The sequence below is a fragment of the Stenella coeruleoalba genome (assembly GCF_951394435.1).
Source record: "Stenella coeruleoalba genome assembly, chromosome: 9".
Lineage (NCBI taxonomy): Eukaryota > Metazoa > Chordata > Mammalia > Artiodactyla > Delphinidae > Stenella > Stenella coeruleoalba.
In genome coordinates this window covers 93,163,998-93,188,381 of record NC_137155.1, presented here as the reverse complement: position 1 = coordinate 93,188,381, position 24,384 = coordinate 93,163,998, and the positions used below count along the sequence as shown (strand labels likewise).

Genomic DNA, 24,384 nt, shown 5'->3' with positions numbered 1-24,384 from the left:
GTTATAAGGCCTGGCTTAGTATTTTCTGGTGATTTCTTGGGAGAGGAAAGGAGGAAAGAGATCATGTTACAAATAACACAGTTTTTGCTTATTTTGTAGCTCTAGCTCTGTTCTCAAGCATCTCAGCCATATTTTCTGTCCTAGACTTTCCCCAAATCTCCATTTCTTCTCCCTAAATTATATAAAGCAAACCCCTGATTCTATTAGAATCACACATTTATCAAGTAATTTTGCTCCCCAATGAACTCTCTCTCCCTGAAAAAGAGCCCGCCGGCTATTAAGTTACAAACTCTCCTCTCCCTGGTAGCATCGAGTGTCAGGCCCAGAAGGTCATGTTGGAGGGAACCTGCTGATGTAGCCCCAGCCTCTGAACATATCTTCTTGACCTCTGTGGTCCCTCCTCTGAGCAGCACAAGAGCCCGTGGCTGCTTTCCAGCGCCCTCAGTCATTTTCCTTTCCCACTGCAATCTCTGAGCTCTCGTGCATCTGTCACCTCTGAGGTTGCCCCCACTGGGGCAGGGAGGTTTGCACAGAACGCGGGTGACTCAGCAGGGCTGTGTTAAGCTGCTGGCACACGGGTACAGGGAGCTCACGTTCAGCTCAGAGCGAGCATCACAGAACTGTTGTGCTGAGAATCGACCCGGGAAGTTTCCTTTTGCTCTCTGCATATTTTCATAAAACTCAAAGAGGAACTAGGGGCCCTGACCCAGGGCCTGTTGGTACCAAGACGCAGTGCGGTGCCCAGACATAGGGGAACACCTAGTATCACTTGGTGTCCTCTTGCTTTAATCAGGTGTCTTGGTGTTTGGGTGACTCCAGAATCCATTGCACCTGTGAGGGAAGGAAACTGGGGCTGGAGAAAGAATGCAGGAGAGAGCCCGATGGACCCCAATGGATTCAGGCACTGTCAGGCTTAGAACAGAGATGCCACGCCTTTACCAAGGATGGACCTGCTGCCAGGAGACACAGAGCCACACAGCAGAGGAGGCTGGAGCCCATGGCAGGAAGGGGCAGAGCTGGGCAGGTGTCACCTTGCTCAGAGCTCTGGTTCTCTGAGAGCTGAAGTTCTGGGCATCCTTTCTCTGCTCGGAGGTTAGGCAGTGATGTCACTGCTCTGACGTCATTGCCTCTGCTGGTTCCCATGAGCCTGGCCTCCCTTTCCAGGTCAGCTGATTCAGGAACCCTGCTTTGTCCTGCAAAGCCTCTTATGTGACATGTGGGGCTGGACTGAGCTGGCCTCAGCGAGGCTGGGTGTAGGCCACGTGCCCATCCCCACAGCTCCTTTGCTTTTCCTTTGAGGCAGGTGTTTCTCTACCTGTACCTGCCCCCTCCCAGCTCCACACCCTTCACTTTCCCTTGTAACCTCAGAGACTCCCTCATCACTGCATAGGTGAAGTTCATGGCTCCCATCTGGGACAACACACCTGTAAATTAGTGTCTATGCTATTAAGCCTTCCGGAGGATAAAGCCACGAAACAAAGCTGTTTCTTAACCCTCCTGGTCCCAGGCACCTAGCTCTGTCAGCTTGCTCTGCCCCAGAACCTTTTGGAGTTTGGCAATTCCACAGCGCCCCCACGCGGTCTATGGGTGGTAACCAAGACATTGTCTTTGCCGTGATGTAATAATTATGGGATGTGTTTAAATTAGAAACTATTTCACTGTTTGCCTATTGCACTTTTTGTTTGTTTGTTTTTTGTGGGGCTTTTTGCTTTGTTTTTCCTAAAAGGACACACACACACACAGGCCCTAGCTGATTTGTGATTTTGTATTTTAAGAGAAAAAAGAAATGTGGCCATGGTGGGAATGTTTTGACTTTGAGAAGCTTTTGATGAGGGAAATGGTACAAACCTGGTCTAGGTTAGGTGAGATGCTAAAGTTGTTTTTCCTTAGATAACCTAGGACAGCTCGCTCAAAGCAGACCACTTAGGTCTCTTTGCAAGGTCCCCACTAATCAGCTTACCCCAGAATGAAGAAAATAATACTCCCTGTTTCTGTACTGCTGGAGAATTTCTTTATCTTCTATGTCTCTCTTTTAGAAATCCTCTTTTTGCCTGTGTTCATTGATAATAATATAATGCCCATTTGCCCATCTATGAATAAATATGTGTGTAGATAAATTATATTTCTCTAGGTTTTTCTTTGATGCCCGTGTGGGAAATAAAATATTCTAACCTTTTGCAATTAGTATGCTAGAAAGGAAAGGCCAGTCTGGATTAATGTAGGATAACAAAATAAACAGAAGGATTTGGGAAAACAGAATCTGAGAAGGACTCGATTCCAGAGCCAGTATCTCCCATTTGCTACTTCTGACTTTTAGTTTACTTCCAACCCAAGTTTCTTTACATATTTACATTTGACTTACCTGTTATTCAGTTTTACATAGTGCATTACATAGAGTAAATATAGATATTCTAATGGAATCTATTTCTTTACTTCAAAGTCCAAAGGCAACAAGTCCATCAAATACCACTGAGAAGAGATCACTGATCCAGCTGCATGTGACACTGATGGGCGATGCATCAATGTCATCAATGACTAGTTGCTGTGCCAACGAGCCAAGAGTTACCAGTACCTCTTATAAGATCACCCAGTGGAGGAAAATTCCACCCTGAGTGATGCCCCATGGATATAAACTAGATAAAATTATCTCAAGCCCAGATGGGAATGTCCTATAACTAAATTTTTTTTCTGAATTTTGTGCATACGTAACTCAAAACCTTTCACAATAGCAGCTGATGTGTCTAATGGAGTTTCTAATGGTAGAGAAGGAGAAGTTTCTACACAAAATCATAGAAGTATAAACAATCACTATAAATCACACTAAGCAAAGTGTGTTTCTCAGTTTTAAGGAACACTTGGCATGGTTTGGCTTTAGTTAGATAAAATTGCCAGATTGCCAATCAGTTCTTAACTACTGATATTTGAAAAAAACCAGAACATCTAAGATTGCTTAAGAGATGCCTGAGACCCCATGATAAACAGCCATTACATTTCAGACAAGAGGAGCCCAGCCGATATTACAACAACGCGTGAAATATGAGGGCACTGAGTGCTGCATCCTGCTAAAATTGTGAACTAGCGCCATCTCCTGGCTCCTTCTCCAGGGAAACCTGATGAGGCAGGAAGCAAACATGAACACTAGAGACTCACCAAAACCAAGAGAATATTCTGGAAAGACTGAGTCTATTTGGGGCTGGAATATGAGTAAGATGAGAGGTGAGCCCAGGAGAGCAGTGAGACAGCAAGATGGTAAAAATAAGTGAAGCTCTGCTCTTACCCGACCTCTTCTTTGCTCTGAGACAATCTTACCTGCATTTTTACTGCAGGAATCAATAGCAGGATAAGTGATACCATTAAAGGACTGAAAACAAAAAAGATAACCAACTGGACAGTATATATCCCCAGAAAGCGAATTACTGAACCCGATGAACCAAGAATTTATAACAAGCATGACAAATATACTATGTGAAGATCTGCGATATAAACAAGAATATAGAAGACGTCTACCACATAAGAAAATTTAAGGTCAACTTATCGAAGATCTTACCAGCAGCCCACCTAGTATATTTTACATCAGCATTTCAAAGTGCTGTATTATGGGGAAGAATGTTCATGTTCTCGAATTCTGTAAAAGAAGCCAATGTTTCATGTAAACACGAAGTTTTCCTTCCAGTAGGAACTAATATATATTACCCTTTTTTTAAAATAATGACTCCTATCATCAGGGGATTTTTTTCCCCCGTTTTTATAAAAACAAGGTTTCAGCTAATACATTTATAACCCAGATAAGATCTGTGAAGCTCTCTCTTCTTTGAAAACTAGGTGAAATTTCTTAGAGGTTATAAATTCCAAAAGCTATGGAAATTCAAAGCCCTTCCAGAGATCTCTGACCATGCCCATGGACACTTGTATTCTCCTGGTCTTCTCTAACCCTGTCTCATTACCTGTCCATAAAGCTAAGACCTTTTTGATTTCCTCAACAAAATTATGTACATCAAGATCCCGTGAGTTTAGTAGAGTCTAATGAAGATTTGGGTGGTTCTGTAAAGGAATCGGATGATGCGGAACACAGATTTTCACCATTTGCCTCTCATCCTTACCCATTGCACTCCCTTCCAAGACTTCCCAGAATCTCAAATTATTCTACCTGTATTATATTGAACAGTGTCCTTGGAGTTTGCCCTGCACACTTAGCACTTCTATTAAAATATTCTCATCAACAATACTTTCCTCCCTAAGAAATAGGGTATAATCTCTTTAAGACACTAAAATTTAACTTTTCTGCATTCAAAATTATGGTTAACCAATTCTTTTTTTGAATGGAACTCATCTCTATTCAAAGACTGTCTGTTTCTAAATTTTAATTTAAGCTGTTCTTTCGTTTTATTATTGTGATAAAATATATATAACATAAAACTTACCATCTTAAGTCTAAAGTTCAGTGGCATTCACATCGTGCTACCATCACCACTTTCCATCTCCAGAACATTTTCATCTTCCCCAAATGAAACTCTATCTGTTAAATACTAACTCCTCATTCCCTCCCTCACCCCAGACCCTGGAAACCTCTATTCCATTTTCTGTCTGTATGAATTTGACTACTCCAGGTACCTCATATAAATGGATACAAACACAATTTGGCCTTTTATGTCCAGCTTATTTCACGTAGCATAATGTTTTCAAGGTTGATTCATGTTGTAACACGAATCAGAAAGTCGTTGCTTTCTAAGGCTGAATAGTATTCCATTGGATGTATATATCACATTTGCTTTATCCATTTATCTCTTCGTTGGACAGGTTGTTTTCACCTTTTGGCTATTGCAAACAATGCTTCTATGAACACAGGTGTGCTAATATTTGTTTGAATTCCTGCTTTAACTCCTTTGGGTATATAGCCAGGAGTGGAATTTCTGGATCATATGGTAATTCTATGTTCAGTATTTTGAGGAATTGCCACAGTTTTCCATAGTGTTTGCACTATTTTATATTCCCACAACAACGCAATAGGGTTCCAACATCTCCACAACCTCACCAACATGCGTTTTCTGTTATTTTCTTTACTCTCACTCTCTGTTTGCCTGGGGCGGGAGTGGTGGCGGAAGGGCTTCTGTTTTTCCCCTGTTTAGTGCAGGTGCCTCTTGAAGGAGAACCACCTTGTTCCTTCTCAGAACTGAGTGCCTGTGACTCTGCAGCCCTGTGGCATCCCAGCTGACACAGAAGTGCGGAGACTTCCGGCTTGTGGTGGCTGACCCCATTGTCGGGGGGAACATCTCTGTATCTTTTTGAGACCAGTAACCTTCAAATACTCCAGGGACTGTAAGGTTTGCTCTTTCTGACTAACGGATCAGCCTAAGTCCCAGTCCTGAGTCTTGTCAGTAGCAGCACAAGGCAAAATGGTGCATCGTCTAAGACTGTTCAAAGATCAGCTTCTTTTCCATCTCCATAAGGATCTTGGTATCTGTCTGACCTGAGCATCCACGGGTTTTGATAGGAAAGGATATGTAAGCTACGATAGAGACAAGGAAGCAGATGAAGGAAATAACGAGGATCTGGAATTGGGAAACCCACATCAGGAGTTTCCCTCCTGTTTTCTGGACTTACCCGCTCCCAAGACACAAGAGGCCACAAATCAGAGAAGCCTGGCACCCAGGGCAGGTCAGGGAGGGAGGGGCGACCCCCTGCCCAGTGGTGTTCATAGGTGAGAACTGGCTCTCTGAGCCTCTTCACGATCTGATAGCCAGGTCTTCCTGGGACATCAGAACTCTTACAGGTCCTCCAAGCCCAGAATCCCCTCTTATGTGGCTCAAAATTAGTCACTGTCTCTTTCTCTTTTCTAAAGTAGGGCCATGCTCCGTGAAACTGGGTTTGGGGACTTCGCTCATGCCCTAGCTTCTCTGATCTTCCTTTGAGGCTATGACTCCTCTGTATACACTTGCCCCTGGGTACCCAGTATGCTCCTTCAAACTCCCTCCCTGTCTACTTTCCTTCCCAGTTTTGAAGCATTTCCCACTGTCTACAGAGAGCTCTGCTCGTATTCTCGCAGTGGCTCAAGATCGGCAACCGATCTGCCCGACAAAAGTACAAAGCTTTCTGAACTCCTCACTTTGTGCAGCTCTCTCTGCCCCTCCCCACAGCATCTTGCAGTTCAGTGGAACCACAGTGCCTCGTCTTAATAAATTGGAAGTGTTTACAGCGTCAGCCGGGGCAGGAAAGTTTCCGGTAATTTCCTGGATGTCTCACCAGCATCCTCTCCGGAGCCCTCCCGGCTTCCCGTGCGGTATTTCCCAGCTGAAGGCAGCACTAATCACGACTCTTCCGAATCACCATATTGACGTCCCTTCCCCCGCTTCCACTTCTTTTCCAACACAAACGGAAGCAACTGAAACTCACCTTCCTAGCAAAGATCAGGAATGGGGCACTCTGTGCTCTGGGAAAACCGGCAGAACAGGCCTTCAGATAGATATTTTCAGGAGAAATTTTCAAGAACCTGGATTCTTGCATCTTCCCATACTTAGAAAAGCACTAAAACGATGAACTAAGGTGTCTGTTCCTTGTGACCAGCAGCAGCCTTCTACCGAGATGTGAGCTTGGTTGCAGGTACCCTTTGCCAAAATCACAGAGTCTGTCTCCCCGGCTTTATCCCTTGGTAAGACATTGAAGAAACCTGACTCACGGCTTTTCTGCAACCATGGCAAGCCACATGCAAGTTCCTGCACATTTTACAGACGGGAAAAGGAAGATGGGAGGTCTGCAGTAAAAAAGGGTCCAAGGCTTTTCACTGACTGAGTCGTTGCCAGGAAAGAAGAGGAATCTTTTTCTTTCTCTTGGGCTCTGCTACCATCACAGGGCTGGAGAGCTCCACCTCCTGGTCTCCCAACTCTATTTAATTGGGGCTTCTGTTTATTAATTTTTTACATTACACAGGAAGGTCACATATTCACAAATACACAAAATGTGCTAGCTCTGAGCCCTAAGTACCCACATTACCCAACGGCTTGATTCCATATGAATTACCTTAAGCTGAACCCAGCAGGGGTTGACCCTTCAGGCCACCGTCTTTCAGGTTGCCTCAGGGGCTTGTGTTTCTTCCCAGCAGCCTGGAAAACCGGCCCTGTCTGCTGCTTCCAGGGGTCAGAATGTGGGGGCACGTGCTCAGCCACTAGTGGTCCCTCAGGGAGGAAGGGTAGGCGCCCCTTCACTCTGGGCCACCCTGTTAGGTAGATCCACCAGCAAAACCCCATGAGCCACCATGACCACCGCTCTTAGCAGACATGTCTCCCATTAGCCACAGCTGTTTGCCCAAGCCTGAAGCCTCCTCCTGTTCAGGACTCTGAGACGAAGCCCACGTTTGGGACACAGGTGGGGTAAGTATAGGTCTCACCTTGTTGTTCAAGGGTAATTATTAACAGCACCACTTTCACTCCCCTAACAATATGAGACTATACATCTCCTCCTCATTTTGCATGTTCTCTCTATGGTGTTTCTGTCTTAGTAGCCCCAGCACATCTTTTCTAGAGGAACTGGTGATTTCATAACATGAAGGAGATTTCTTTAGGGTAGGCTGAGCCCTCATCATACATGACCCTGTGATTGACTCTTCCTCTGAGACACATGGGGTCCCTGCGATGCACTAGCCATACTTCCCATATCTTGGGGTGAGGAAACTTTTGTTGAAAGGAAAGAGGGAAGGAAGGAAGGAAAGGGGAAGGGGGGAGGGAAGGAGGGAGGGAGGGAAGGAAGGGGAGGGAGAGAGAGAGAGAGAGAAAGAAAGAAAGGAAAGGAAGGAAGGAAAGGAGGGAGGGAGGGAGGGAAGAAAGAAAAAGAAAGAAAGAAAGAAAGGAAGAAAGGAAGAAAGAAAGAAAGAAAGGAAGGAAGGAAGGAAAGGAGGGAGGGAGGGAGGGAAGAAAGAAAAAGAAAGAACGAAAGGAAGGGAGAGAGAGAGACAGGGAGGGAGGGAGGGAGAAAGAAAGAAAGAAAAAGAAAGAAAAGTGTGTAACCAATATAAAATACTTAATTCACTAGCACAACAGTACCGATTTATGTCTCTAACTGAATACTTGAGGTCCACCTGCCTTATTAATGGGACATCCAGTATCTCCCTTGTGAAGTATTCTCTGCATCATTCCTCCAGCCAGTTGTTCAGGAACCCTCAGGTCTTAGCCTCTGAGAAGTCAGTCCTATCTTCGCCCATCATGCCCAGAGTGAGCAGTTCACACCAGTTGCGGGCACGGGAAGTTCTGTGGGCGTTTGCTCTTGCCCAGTGTGTCCTCTGTGGTGACCTTCTTGTTGGCCTGGATCCCTGCTGGCCCAAGAGCATGAGATCACATTCACAGGGGCAACCACTGTTCCCCAAAGAACCTCTCTGTCCTGGCTGGCAGGGTCCTGAGGTGCTTCTGCCTCAGCTGCCTACTGTCCCAGAACACCCCTCTCCTACCGGTACTAGGCTCTGGCGTTGAGATCCTTCACCTTCTGGAAAGTTCCCAGTTGGGGCTCCTGGGTATCCCCGTGCAAACCCCTCCCCTCCTCTCCAATAAGCCAATCTCCACTCAGAGATGGAAGGAAGGCTTCTGCTAAATAGGAAATAACACAGAGACCAAAAGAGAATACACAGGTTTCTCTGTAGGCTCCCCAGGTCACTCACTGGCTACACCTGTCCCATCGTTGGGGTCCCCGGCCACATTCTGTGGTGTCTGGGAACCTTTCCCAAATACCACAGCCCCAGATATCCTGTGCAATATTTCCTTTTCTGCAAATTAAAGTTAATTTTGACCTCTGCTACTGGGGAGCAGCTGCAGTCCCACCCACATTCCCCACCCGCCTTGGGCAGGGCAGGGAGGCTGAGAGCCTGGGGAGAGCAGCGAAGCTGTAGGGTTGGTGGAAGGGCAGGAAGCGTCTCTGCAAGGCCGTGGCTGAGCTCCCGGCACAGAGGCACAGGGCCGAGTCCCCCAGCTGTGCAGGCTGGGTCTTCAGAGTGAGGCACACGCCATCAGGCATCTCAGCTGAGAAGTGATCCTTCAAAAAGTCTGCCTTCTCTGAAGACACTTTGTTATGGATGGACATCAGAAACCCCATGCCCTTTCCTGGGGTCTGTTGGTACCAGAAGAGATACAAACAACAGGGCACAGGACCACATCCCAGAGTCACATTCCGTCCCATCCCTGTGACATAGTGGCAAGGGCTTTGGCTGACACCAGATTCTCTGCGTCCTGGGGGAGGACAGAGTCCAGAAAGAGAATGAGGCAAAAGTTTGGAACTGGCCTTAGGTCCAGGGAATGAGATGGGAGTTTTCCACATACCCCCAGGAGACAAACGATCACCCAGCAGAACCTGTGGTCCACGGCAGGGGCGGGGCAGGGCTGAGGTCTCCCCAGTGGGGCATCAGGTCTTTAGCAGCCCAAGCGAGGAGACTCTGTGACGATGTCCTAGTCTTGGGCAGCACCCACAGACTCAGGAGTGCCCACACAAGTGCCTCGTGCCAACGTGGACACAGGGTGCTCCAAGGCTCAGCCCCCGTGTGCCCTGGAGCGTTCAGGCTCCCACGCCCCGAGTGAAAAACTGCAGTTGCAGAGGGACCCTGGGAGGATACAAGCTTCGGGACAGTGAGGCCAGGTATGAAGACCCAGACAGACAGGCGGGACCCACTCCCCTCTCTAATGGCCAATTCAGAGCCGCAGTCCAGAGGCGTGGACTCTGTGTGTCACAATCCTGAGCCTGATGACTAAAATGTTGGGAGTGAAGAGATCAAACGAAAACAAAAAATAACCCTACGAGTGTCAGTGTGGAGAGGAAATCTAGTGAGACGTTGAGACCTGAAACCTAAAATGACATTTCAGAGCAAGGGAAGGAGGGTGGATGAGAAAGTAAGCACCCAGCCCAGCGCGCTGGCTCTGAACTGAGGGGCGCAGGGGCCCGCTGACTGCCTGAGGGGTGGAGAGCAAGCGTCTGTGCAGATTTGGCGCTTTGATCAGGCTGGGGCTCGGGGTCTAGCCTTGGGTGGGAAAAAGAGAAATCGGAGAACAGACGAGCCAGGTTATAGAATATGGATTTGGTGAGGACAGAGAGACACATCTTTCTCACACCCGTTTCCCAAAGGCTGGGTCTCTTACTGTCCTTTGCGGGGTCTCCAGTCCTGGGACCCTTGCCTGGAAGTCCTTCTCTGATTCCCCAAAGCTCCGTGCTGCTCAGCCCTGGGAGGCCACAGCCTCGGCAACAGGGAATCCTCGGTTCCTGAAAAGAAGAAGCTCAGAAGTTAGGTACCTGCCGAGCTCCCAGCAACGCACTTCCTCACAGGGCAGCGTCCTTCCTATCCTCTGGGCCCGTGTAGGGTGTGAGTCCTGGCGTGCAGGCATTCGTTTAGAGGATCCCTATGAAACCTTAAACCAAACCATCCACTTTACAGCAGGCTTGTTTATTTCACGACAAATAAAGCATTGAAATAGTAGATGGGGATGTGTTTATCTCTTAACCAGTTGACAGGGCAGAGTCACACTCGGGTGAAAAAAACCCCCCACTCTAAAGAGGTAGAATAGAGAGTCGCCACAGGGGTCGACTTGGGTATTATGGTTTGAGGCTCTGTGGGGGGTCTCCCTGTCCCTGGAGCATCCTCTGCAGGAGAGAGGAGGGAGCCTTGGTGCACATGCAGACAGCTGACCCTCCAGGACGCAGGGCTTTGTCAGCCCTTGGCTGCTGGGTTGTGCAGCCCAGAGAGCCATTACAAGGAGCAGAGCCGGAAGATACAGGGTTCAGCCCTGGGTACGATGTCCTGCTCTGAAATGTCAGGAGCCCATCACTCCTCACTGCCTGCTGTGAGCAACAATCCAAGCCCGTCGGACTCTATGGCTGATCATACAGGAGGCGAAGGCCTGAAGAGCTAGGGTTACAAAGACAGAAGGAAAAAGAAGCAAGCCTGAAAGCGTTAAGGCTGGAGTGGAAGAGAAGCCAGCGAGCGGCTGAGCCCCTGAACGCGCAGCCGGCGGAGTGAACCAGAGAATAGGAATCCCAGCGGGATGGGGGATCCGTGGTCCTCAGGGGCAGGAACAGCTGGAGACCCTGGTGAGGGAATGAGGTGCTTTGAAAAAGGTCTGAGCATAGTTGGAGCTGGGATCTGGGCTGAGATCCAGGGTCTAACTTGGATGGAAGGGGAAGTCAGAGAAAGACACCTTTTAGAAGGAGGATTAGTAGTACTGCTGCGGCCAGAAGGTCAAGTGTCTCATGAAAGACTTCCCAGGGGCGCCAGCCAATTGGAAAATCCTTGGGACAACTTAAACTTGAACGTCTGTCCTCTATTCACCCAGAGGCACAATCTTGGTCAGGACGAGCCCGGCACAGACTGCTGGCGTCTGTGGGGATCTGAGCCCTGCCGTGCCCCATGAACCTGCGGGCAGTATTGTGGTCTGGGATTTCTGTCTAGGGTCTAATGGGAAGTGGCGAACGGTGCCTTGGCTGCCCCCTAGCTTCCTGGCTGGCCCCTGGAGGTTTGTGCACAGGAAGGAGTTGCCTCTGCAGGGCTGTGTCTTTGCTGCTGGCGCAGAGATACAGGGCGGAGTCTTCCAGTTTCAGGGTGTCCACGTGCAGGTAGATGCGGGAGCTGTCTGGGCATTCAGGCCGGAAGCGACTTGGAACAGTCTCATTGCCAGCAAGTTCCTTGTAGTTGTAGACGAACATGAGCTCCGGCGGCTTCTGAGCTCTCTGTTTATACCAGTACATAGCATCGTGACCCAGACGTTGTTCACATATCAAGGATTTCTTATTTCTAGTTTCCATGATTAGGTATTTTGGTATCTGAGTTATTTCCGTGTCCGCGGAGGCTGCTGGGAGAAAGGGACAAAATTCAGACAAAGCCCAGAAGGGGAGGTGTTGATGCAGTCGCAGGGAAATTGTTGGGGGTCCGGGGGCAGCCCATGTGAACGCACGACTCACCTGCTCCCACAAGACAGAGGACCACACAGCAGAACAGCCCGCAGCCCATGGCGGTGTCAGGGTCGAAATGGGATCATCTAACTAGGATGCCCCGGGGGTGGGGGGTGGCCTCTGGTCTCCTTGGCCTTGGTTGGTGCTTTTGCCTGTGACGTCAGTGTCCTTGTCAGTCTCCCCAGCCCCAAGCGATGTTTCTTCCTTCCCCTTTTATGCCTTACATAGATTTTTATAGAAGGTGGACTTGAATGGACTGGGCTGAGATAGTCCTCTGACAGTTGCTCTTTTGCTATTAGCTGCCCTCCTTATTATATAGATTCTCCCTCTGTCCCCTCTCCCTTACAAGAGCCCCTCTCAGCAACAGACCATACCCCCTTGAAGAGATCTCCTTCCTCCCCTGCTCAGTCCGAGGCAGGACAACACTTAAAACGTCTTTTCCCTCAGTGTCTAAGCTGGCTGGAGCCCCTTTGCCCAGTTGCATGGAGGGAGGAAGATTGGAAGGCTGTGGTCCTTTTCTGTACCAGTGCTCATCATTAAAAAGGCACGACTGTGGGGTTTCCCTGGTGGCGCAGTGGTTGAGAGTCCGCCTGCCGATGCAGGGGACACGGGTTCGTGCCCCGGTCCGGGAAGATCCCACATGCCGCGGAGCGGCTGGGCCTGTGAGCCATGGCCGCTGAGCCTGCGCGTCCGGAGCCTGTGCTGCGCAACGGGAGAGGCCACAACAGTGAGAGGCTCGCGTACGACAAAAAAAAAAAAGGCGCGACTGTGATGCCAGCCAGGAACCAGACATTGGGAAGAGTGCTGAGAGGGGGCCATAACAAGGAATAAGCCACTCTCTGGCCCTGTATTGAGGGTGCAGGGCTTGGCTGGGCTTAAAGCAAACAAGTTGCCCCAAGTAAAAGAGCGCAAGACGTCCGGTGCAAGACAAACGGAAATCGATTTGAAAATGACTTCAGTTTAGTATCTTTGAGAAGTCTGCAAACGATGCACGCAACTGATGTAAGCATGAAGCCTCAATGCCCTGCTCCCCTCCTCACGCCCTCCCTCTACTCACTCCCAGCCCCTCCCCCACCCCAGTCTCGGCGGTCTCAGTGGAGCCACAGCTCCGCCTTGTGGCCAAAGCTGCGCATTTCCCAGATCACAGGCCTCTTACCAGCCCGCGTCGGCAGGCAGCCCAGATCCCTCACTCACTCCACTGACCCGGAGCAGCTGTGATGGGTACGAAACTCCAGGAAATCATGAAGAAGAAAGAAGCACCTGAAACAACCAAAACAGTCGGCAACAATACCATTCATCCACTTACCTAGGACATTCAATTTTTACTCAGTGGAGATTGGTTACGTCTGGATTCTTAGGAATGAACAAAATGCAGCCCTGCAGATACTACCCCAGCCCCTGTGGAGCTTATAGACCATCTTGATTTGTTCAATACTCACTGAGCAACAGTTAGGAACAAGCACAAAACTTCAACACGTTCACCCCCAGAATTCTACTGCCGTGGGTAATTCAGTATAGTCACAGACAACCACTAGGGAATCAAATGTAGCTTATATGAAGTTTGAGAAATGTGTCCAGTATTTCAATCACTTCATGAATGTGATAGCATATTTCCTCAGCTATTACAACATGGGGACTGAATGCAAACGATCTCCAAAGCCCCGTGCATTTCCAAAATGTTAGAAACCAAACCAGGCCCATCCGATCCACAGACAGTTTTCCAATCTGGGACTAGCTTGCGTGATCCACCATGAGTCTTTCCTACTTCACACTATAAATTGCTTATGCCTTTTGTCCACTTACTTATTGGAATATCATCCGTTTTCTTAAAACATACTGTTATGCCAGTATTGAGTTTTCATTCTAGAAAATCTGAAGATACGAATAAACACAAAAATGAAATGATCTATAGTTGCTAACTATAACATTTGTTTATTGTTATATTAGATATTTATTACCAAGTTGGAATAACAAGAATCTATATAAATCTATGTTGGGACTAGGGAGGGTAGTTATCCATGTGTAAAGTCAAGAGTTGATAAGTGAAATGTTTTTTAACCCAGGGATGTGCTGGGTCAGGAAGAAAATACTAATATTTTTCTAATGTGATAAATTTTATCAGATTTTTCACTGTGGCGCACGAAACAAAAAGATGTAAGGGTATATGGGTTAGAATTTAAGCAAAGTGGGTTGGATATTCTCCTCCTGAACAGGTTACATATATGATGGACCTTAAATCCACTGCCGTTGGAGATATTCCATTCTTAGATAAGAACCAAAAATTAACCCTAGTTAAAAGGCCAACATTGTTACTATTAACATTATTATGATGGCCATTCCCTGTAGTAAGAAGACACTGATTGGCCCTTCTACAATAAAACAGAAAAATATGAATAAATAAAATTTTATTGCATTGTTAGGCTGTCAGTACATATGCAAAATTTCACAGATGACAAAAAGCAATGGAATTTAAACTAAAACCCCGAACAATGAGTAAAAGTGAAAAGCTCAATTGCCCTGAGAACATTAGCTAACATAAGCATTTCCCCAAGCAAGGAGTGGGGTGAAAGGTGAGTTTAAATTATCTGAATTAGGGATGTGACCAAAGAAAGAAAATGATCTAAGGACAGTCTGCATTGCAAGAACAAATAATGAAGAAGTGGAATGGTAAACATGTAGGTAAATTCAAACACTGCCCATTATCAAATAGTAATAGTATATGCTCCTCGAAGATATATAGAAAAGACATAACTGATTCCAAGACAGCTGGGATTTGGGTTATGGGAGCCCCAAGAATACATGAAGGGAAATTACCTTTTTTCTTGGCCAGTTGTGTCTACACAGGGCGGGACTCTAGAAGGTTCTGGAAGGCTATAGAACTGAGCAGAGATTTCAGAGGACACTCAGCTGGAAGACATTGGCATACAGACCCAGTTAGAGTGAGAGACATTGGTGCATATGCTGTGATTCCCACGGAGACCCTGGAAAGACCAAGCACGGTAACAATGAACCCACATGCTAAGGCTCCCATAATTCAAAAAGAGTCATGTACCAAAATGTTCATTGCAGCTCTATTTACAATAGCCAGGACATGGAAGCAACCTAAGTGTCCATCAACAGATGAATGGATAAAGAAGATGTAGCACATATATACAATGGAATATTACTCAGCCATAAAAGGAAACAAAACTGAGTTATTTGTAGTGAGGTGGATGGACCTAGAGTCTGTCATACAGAGTGAAGTAAGTCAGAAAGAGAAAAACAAATACTGTATGCTAACACATATACATAGAATCTAAGAAAAAAAAAAAGGTCATGAAGAACCTAGGGGCAAGACGGGAATAAAGACACAGAGCTACTAGAGAATGGACCTGAGGATATGGGGAGGGGGAAGGGTAAGCTGTGATAAAGTGAGAGTGGCATGGACATATATACACTTTCAAACGTAAAATAGATAGCTAGTGGGAAGCAGCCGCATAGCACAGGGAGATCAGCTCAGTGCTTTGTGACCACCTAGAGGGGTGGGATAGGGAGGGAGGGAGGGAGGGAGACGCAAGAGGGAAGAGATATGGGAACCTTGGTATATGTATAACTGATTCACTTTGTTATAAAGCAATTATACTCTAATAAAGATGTTTAAAAAAAATAAAAGTACCTCTTGTTAATAAGGGAAAAAAAAAACCCTGCAGATCAACACAAAGCCAATAGTCTGTGTTTAACCCCTAACATTTCAGCACGGACTCACAGCCTCCGCAAACCACATTCTCCTGTGTTGTGAACAAACCCGGACTCTCTCTCAACCCTCCCCCATCCAGGGAGTTCTCTCGACCCTCCCTCTTCTCCCTGAATCTCACAGTGCCCCCTTGTGGCCAAATGGAAAACTCAGTTCTTCTGTCCTGGACCAAGACAGAAAGGCAGTAAGAGGTCTTAGGGGGGCCTACAGTCAGAGGGTTGGGATTAGCCCATGGCTCTCCCGTCTTGGACTGATTTCTCAATCTGGATGAGGCTTACTGTTAGAAAAACAGGAGCTCCAGTGACTTCTCAGCATTCTGTGTATAGCAGTATATAGAATTACGTCCCGGATGTCGTTCACACTTTAGGGTCCCGTTGCTCCCCAACACTGTCACCAGGTGTTTTGGGGTCTGGGTAATTCCAGTGTCCAAAGGGCCTCTGGGAGCAAGAAACCACATCCAGAGAGTCTCATGAGGCAGCTCCATAAAAAAAACTTGAAGTTCAAGGACAAAGCTGTCCCACCTGTTCCCAGGACTCACCTGCTCCAAGGAGACAAAGGACTACACAGCAGAGGGGCCTGGAGCCCTCCTCAGCTCAGACAGGATGGGACCCGGTGTCTCCCTGCCAGGTCCCAGTCCTCTGAGTGTGTTTCCCTGGTCCTGAAGGGGATTTGCTTGGGGAGTCACGGCCCCGTTAGTTTCTGCAGCTCACATTCCCTCTCTCCCTCTCATGCCCTGTGCCAGCACCTGCAGAGGTGAGTCGGGGCTTTCTTGTCAGGACTGGGTGTACAGAGGCAGGGGCAGAGGAGGAGACCTGCCACCAAGCCCCAGCCTCCCAAGGAGGTTTCTCAGCTGCTTTGTTTGCAATTAGCTCCCCACGCCCAACAAATAACTGGGTTTTTCCTCCCTTTTTCTACTGTCTAGCGCCGCCTCCTCCCTCATACCCACAACCCTTCACCACCACTTTGGGCAGATATCCTCCCCTGCTGCCTCTCGGGGATGCGGGACCATCCCCTTCCAGCCTCATCCTGATTTAACTCAGACAGGCTGCCTTGCACAGGTCGTCAGAGCCCGTCCCTGGAACCAGCTGTATGTCATTTTAAGACCCAGGAATTCGGGGCTAACTAGATAGGAAGCACCCCTCAGTGGGTGCTGAGGGGAATACAAGAGGAATACGCTGCAACCTGTATCCCCAGGGAGCATCTCACCTCCTTGGGTTGCTGAGCCTGAATATGGAGCAGATATACACAGAGGAAGACGCAGGGGCAAAACAAAAGGCTCTGAGGGCTGCGAGCCAAAGGGATAGCAGATACACTGCTACTGAGGTTGGGCAGGTGCCACGTGCAATGGACCTTAGTGCTCTCAACTGTCCACACACCTTCCCTCCCCCCTCCCCCCCCCCCCACTCCGTTCTAGCCGGGAGTTTCAGTAAAGTCACAGCTCCTCATAGGGGTCAAAGAGGCACATTAACCTCATCTCAGTCATGGGACCCCAGTCCTCCTGATAGAGCACTGAGAGCAGAGATGATGGGTAGGGATGAAGCAGAGACGTTTAAGGCAGGGAAATACACAGGCAAGGAGACATCTGAAGCACCGTATCACGTGCTGGCGAAACATCGCCAACTACCACCATCATATACACACTTACTTAGCATATTCTTCTTTTTTTTTAAATATTTTTCAATAAGTGTTTGTTGAACATGTACTATATATGCCAGGTATTGTTCAAGGACTAGGAATAGAGAAGGGAGTAAAACAGACCCTCATGGAGCACATAGACTATTTTAATTAGCTCAACAAGCATTTGTGAAAAAGACGATGTTCTCATCCTCAAAATGCTACTAGACTTATAGGAGCAATAAATCAGGTTTTTCAGATAATGTATAGTTTGGAGAGTTTTAAAGTGTGTATTTTAGGAAGGTTAAAATATAATTGGTTTTTAGATGGCTCAATCATTTCATCTTCTCACCTTCTCATTTCTTCTTCTCACCTTCTCATTTCTTCATCCATGAAACCTGGATGAGGGGAGAGTCTGAAATAATAGTCTCCGAGCCTCTGTCCAAGTCTGAAACAGCATGAGCCAGTTAGGGTAAACTTCCCCCCGCCGTTTACCAGGCTGATGTGCCGGGACCTCCCAGTGTCCTCAGCTCATCTAACTATACTCAACACTTTGCAGGTACTTAATACATGCTTATTTAATGAACAAATGCATAAATGAATATAATGGAAAATAGTAAGAGACTATATGTAATGAGTCAATCTAACCATTTAAAAAATGTGTTCCAAATGTGGTATGGTTGCTGTTAGTGTATTTTTACTGGCGGCTTTATGGAAGTTAGGATACAAGGCTGAAATGTAAATGCTAAAAATTAATTTGCCTGGCATGAGGTGAGCTTTTGGTACTATTTTTTTCTTTAATTTTAAAGGATAGGTATAGAATAATAATTTTTCAGTGTGTATCAAGTATTATCCAAAGGAGATATGGAAATAGGGAAATTGTTTCCCTTCTTAAACCTTCCTTCCTGTCAGGGTCTCCATCATTCTTTGAGTATTTCCTTCCTTCATGGCACAAGAAGACATTCAAGTCTCATCTTGTACTTTCCCTGTCTCCGTCTTGGTATCAGCTGTTTCTGCAAAGTCCTGGTTCCTTTGAGTGGATTATGGTATTTATTCATTTTTGTGTGTTTTTTCTTCCAGTTTTATTGAGATATAATTGGCATACAGCACTGTGTAAGTTTAAGGTGTACGGCATACTTATGTGATTTACATACATCATGAAACGATTATCACAATAAGTTTAATGAACATCCATCATTTCACATAGATACAAAATGGAAGAAAATTCTTTTTCCTTGTGATGAGAACTTCTAGGATTTACTCTCTTAACTTTCATACATAACACAGAGCAATGTTAATTATATTCATCATGTTGTACATGACATGCCCAGTACTTGTTCATGTTATAACTGGAAGTTTGTACCTTTTGACCACTTTCATCCAATTCCCTCTTGCCCAACCTCTTGCCTCTGCTCTCTTTTGCTATGAGTTTGTTTGTTTGTTTGTTCGCCTGTTTGAAGTATAATTGACCTACAACACTATATTATTTCTTGGTGCATAACACAACAATTCAATATTTCTATACATTACAAAATAATCACCACAATAATTCTAGTTACCATCTATCACCATACATAGATAATACATTGGATAATGGTGTTCAGAAAATAAGACATGGGCACTACATCTGGGCTTTGGGGTGACTACTTTAGGATCATCACAGTGGACAGAGTTCGGGAATATACGTATATATATATGTACATACATGTACACACATTTACATGTATCTTTAATTCTAAATTTATCTATGCATATGGAAAAACCATGAGTTTACAGAAATACTTCTGTTTCCAATTCCAATATTGTAAGGTTTATTCTAGTGTTCTGCCTTTCCATATTTGCAATCCCCTTATCCAATACTGAGAAACCTGGCTCCCGTCATCCTTCATAGATTTACATATTGGATCCTTGCAGGTACCCAGCTGTCCATTGCAAGGGCCACCTTTGCTCCTTTGTAAATGTCCTTCTCACTCTGCTTGGGTCTGACCCTGTGTCAGAGCGTCTACCCACGTCAGAACCCTCCTTACCGCAGTCCAGTTTCCGATACCCCACAACAGGCATGCCCTGCCCCGTGTGGGTGCCCTTCTCAATCTGCTGGGCTTCACCAGCCTGCTAGCCTCACCCTACTTGGGCTCCAACACCCCACTCACTCAGGAATGCCCTCCTCGCTTGGCATGGTCTCTGTCGTCTTGCACTGGGCTCCTTCCTGCAGAGATACAAACAAATGCACCAGTTCAGTCCTCTGACAACAGAGATATTTCACTTCACAGGATGCTTATTGCATAATTTGCAGAACCTCACACAGACCTTGTCTGTTTCGCATACGCTCTAGACAGATCCAGACAGGGTGATGATTATAGCTAATGAACGTGTACTTAATTTACCCGGACTTCTTTGAACAACTTGCATTTCTCATTTTTTTCACCCTGTCCTCCAGGAAGCAATGCCAGTTTCTTGGTTCCAAAAGTCCTAGATTTTCCCTTTTTTTTTTTTTTCCCCCTCCTATTATAACACATTTTTGTCATGTGGGTACTCGTCTTCCCTACTGAATTTTCTCTTTTTAAGGTCACAGGCTGTATCTTTTTTTTTTCCAATTCCTTTTTAAAATTTCCTGCATGTTGTCCTCCATAATTTTATTTTATTTATTTATTTGGCCGCACCGAGCGGCATGTGGGACCTTAGTTCCCCGACCAGAGATCGAACCCACGTCCCCTGCATTGGAAGCGCAGAGTCTTAACCGCTGGACCGCCAGGGAAGTCCCTATTTTATTTATTTTTAACAGCTTTATTGAGGTGCAATTGATATGAAAAGAACTGCACACATCTAATGTGTACCATTTGAGGAGTGTGGACCTATGAAAACACCTATACCATCCCCACAATCAAGATAATATACATATCTTAATTATTTTCTTTTTTCTCCTTCCCATCAAAACCCCCCTTCTTACCTGTCAGTCTTGCATGACATATTAAAGGTGTACTCCCTTTGCCTGAAACAACAGCTATTCCTGAGAGCCCACTACATGCGTTTCACTATTTCCTCCCTAGGGGTTACCTTCCAACACTCCCAGATGAGCAAACAGTCTAATCACCACCTGTTCATCTTGCTAGGATCCCAGGCTTTAGAACCACAACCAGATGCTTTCTTCTCATCATTTGAGAGCCTGACTGAAGTCTCAGCTTCTTCAAGGACTGGTCCCATGCTATGTTCTGGTCACCAAACAGCCATATTGATTCCATGCGAATCAATAGAAGTGCCCTGATAGCAATGGGTTCTGTGTGGAAAGGAGAAATAAAACAATAAGAAACAAAAACCATAGAATATACAGATTTGTTTTTGGTGTACGTGAATATTCTAGACAGTAAAACAGAGCCAATATCAAGATGAAGCACCTGAAGAAAGAAATAACTATATATTTCACCGATCGTAAAATAATGGGTATACCATATATCCTTGTTGCTTATCTAACTATAGTCATTATTTTGTAATAACTTGAAATGCAGTATAATCTATAAAATATTGAAGCATTATTCTGTACACCTGAAAATAATATAATATTGTAAACCAACTATATTTCAATATAAATAAATAAATAAAATAATGGGGTATAAACTGTATTTACCAGCACTGAAAGAATATATAGAAAAAACAGTTATCATTTGGGGTCTGCCAGAGTTGGAAAAGGGTTTTTGAAGGAGAGGAGTTTAACCAGATCTTTAAGCTCTCTCTAACTAGTCCTATACCAATTTATTCTTTCTAAGAAATAGCTCTGCTAGGTTGTCTAAAATGAAGCTAGCCTCTAGCTTCAGCTAGTACTATCTGGCATGCCTTTCTCCAGTAATGTGAAACAACTTTTGAGATTGCCTTTTGAGATGTGTCCCTGCTGTATACAGAGGTAAAGGAGTCTCTAATGGACTGGAACCCTGGCTTATCTTGACTCTCCTTGTACTATTCTAGAACCCACAATCTTCTGCTGGTTTTGGCCTCTAGTGACCACTTATTTTCTTACTATGACTCTCCTGGTTCTATCTTCCCAAGGGACAAGACTAAGAAAAAATGGTCAGAGCTTTAAATAGACTGTTTCCTGGTTCAACACAAGGAAGAATTTTCTAACTGGATGGTTGAGGAGATACCATGATCTCCTCTCTGCAACAGAGGCTGGATGACCTTTGGTGGGGATATTGTAGCTGGGGCTCAAGTGCCCGAGGGGCAAAGAGGTGCTTAAGCATCTACTCCGTTCCAGAGACAGAGTTACAAACTGGGGATGTAAACACAAAATGTTTGCTTCAGGAGCTCAAAATCTAGCTGTCTTCATGACAAGGAAATCAAATCTTGCAACAAAATTCAAAAGTTATAATAACAATATAATTCCAGTGTCCATAGGGCCTGAGGAATTAAGAAACCACATTCAGAGAGTCTCCTGAGGCAGCTCCATGAAAAAAGCTAGAAGTTCAAAGACAAAGCTGTCCCACCTGTTCCCAGGACTCACCTGCTCCCAGGAGACAAAGGACCACACAGCAGAGGGGCCTGAAACCCTCCTCAGCTCAGACAGGATGGGACCCGGTATCTCCCTGCCCAGGTTCCTGTCTTCTCAGTGCACTTCCCTGGTCCTGAGGGGGATGTGCTTGAGGAATCACTGCCCTTGTTTGTTTCTTCAGCTCACATTCCCTCTTTCCCTTTTATGACCTGTGCCAGCACCTCAAAAGGTGGGTTGGGGCTACTTTGGCAGGACTGAGAGGAATAGACCCATCCCCTACCCCCCATGAAGATGGCTGTGAGCCTCAGAGGGATGGGAAGAAGGCAGTAGGTTGGGCTTGGGGATGACAGTTTGGCTTCAGACTGGTAAAGCTGAACACTTTTCTAAGGAGTTAGGATACTAAGTGGGTATTGACACAAAAACCTGAGAACAAAAGAAACCCATTAATTGGAGATGGTGATCAAATGAGGACTTGGTCACAAGGAAATGGTGACAGCTAAGATGCATGAGCAGAGAGGAGACAAGAGCCCAGGGTGATGATTGGCCAATGTTACTTGATGCTCTGTCATTAGCCTTGATCTCCTTGAATTCCATTTGTCTAGGAATGGCATTATATCAAATCGTGGGTCAAAGTTGAGTCTGGTAGTAGCACTTAAGAGAGTAAAATGATTGGAGAACTACTTGGACAAACCAGGGAGATTTTTACATTGGATGTTACATCTTTGGTGCCTTGATTCAGTCACCTGTGGTGTTGATTCTTCTCAGCTCTGGGTCACTAGCAAATCAGCTACATGGCTTTCTCTGATCTCAAATCAGAGACCTCAGGGACTTCTTGCTACATTTCATATGGGCTCTGAGACAGCACTTTGGAGAAAAGTTGTTAATCAGCTGGGAATCTACCTTGGAGTACAGCTACAAGAGCATGTATCAACTCCTTACCTGCAAAAATGCCATGGAAACTGCAAAACTACCATGGAAACATTGTCAAGTGCTTTGCTGAAAACAAGACATGCTAGTCCCAATTTCTTCCAAATTCTTCAATCTAGCGAGCTCACCCAAAAGAAAATGGGATCAGCTTGACATGACTTATCCTATGTGAACCTGTCTTCTCTACTAAGATTACTAAATACTTTGATGACTGTCACTCACAAGGATGAAGTAGCAAAGTGACAATGACTGAGAGTTTTGAGGGTTACAGCACTTGTGAATGGTTGCTCACTAGCCTATGTCCCAGGAGCTATGTCTCCTTCCTAGAGTGGAATTCAAGGTGCCTACTAGGTTTTTCCTAATCCCCGAATTTCCAAAACTATAATAGAAAAATATTTCTGATCCTAGTAATGGAACTCTTTGGATATCTCTGTACTTTGATTTAGGAAATGTATCCCATAAAAGCAAGGTGGGTATATTGAAGAAGGTTGGGATGATGGAGCTTGGAGACAGATCACAAAAAGTTTTCCTGGTGGGGATATAAATATCTGAAAGAAAACTGTCTTTGTCAAAAAATTAATGTGGGGTGTGTACTCCAATTTTTCCCTCTTTCTTGTCATTTTCCATTTATGATGCTCTATTTTGACCTTCAGCATCATTTTCACCTTCATCCGTCTGTTTCTCTTCCTAATCTCATTGCCTTCCAATCCAATAGAATGTTTTCTCTTAATAAATGCCTCACTAGCCACTCACTATCATATTCAGAAGTGGCAAGTTTCCAAATTATTTCAAGATGGCATTTGCGCATGCTGTTCTGACAGCTGTGGGTCTCAGGTTACATACCTGAGAACCTCTATGATAAAACTTAATTGTTCTTTTATTTGTTTATTTTGCGGTACGCGGGCCTCTCACCGCCGTGGCCTCTCCCGTTGCGGAGCACAGGCTCTGGACGCGCAGGCCCAGTGGCCATGGCTCACGGGCCCAGCCGCTCCGCGGCACGTGGGATCCTCCAGGACCGGGGCACGAACCCGCGTCCCCCGCATCGGCAGGCAGACTCTCAACCACTGCACCACCAGGGAAGCCCTTAATTGTCCTTTTATTAAGCCTGCTTTACCAGCCTAATCTTGAGGAATGGAGGTAGGATATGGCTGCAAATGGGAAGAGAGAGAAATGTGAAGTGAATTCTGACAGAGACATAACTGAACTAAGTTGGCACTTTAACAAAACTCTGATATGTGGATCAAAGATTAACTTCTCCCATTTCCCCATTATTTTCTCTGGGTATTCATTTTATCTATGAGGATATTAAAGTCCAGACACCCCTCCCCCCCCCCCCAAAACACGGCTGCACTCACTTATTCATGTACTCTTTACAGTTGCTCATGGACAAGAGTAGAGTAGTAGTGACAGAGACCATATATATTGCCTGCAAAGCCTAAAACATTTACTATCTGGCCCTTTACAGGAAAAAGAAAAGGTTTCTGACCCTGCACATGAAACGTGGAGAGAACCACATGTGGCTAGAAGAGAAATGCCCCCAGACCAATGGAACCCTTGAGCCGATTCTCAGGGAAAACAGCCTGGTTCCAGGATTCACTTTACCAGGGAAGAACATTCTATTCACTAACACCGATTTGCCCTGATTGTTTACTTCAGTTTTTTCGTAAGTTTCTTAGTATATTATGTTTCAAGGGGAGAAGCTCTTATTTAAAATTTCCTTGTT

At 45.8% G+C, this 24,384-nt stretch overlaps 1 gene segment (V, D, J or C); it reads right to left on the bottom strand.

The window, feature by feature from the left end:
- Positions 1-10,796: 10,796 nt before the first annotated feature.
- On the bottom strand, positions 10,797-12,038 carry LOC307191633 (T cell receptor beta variable 4-1-like). The segment is given in 2 exons: positions 11,920-12,038; positions 10,797-11,807 (listed from the first exon to the last, which is right to left on the bottom strand).
- Positions 12,039-24,384: the final 12,346 nt, after the last annotated feature.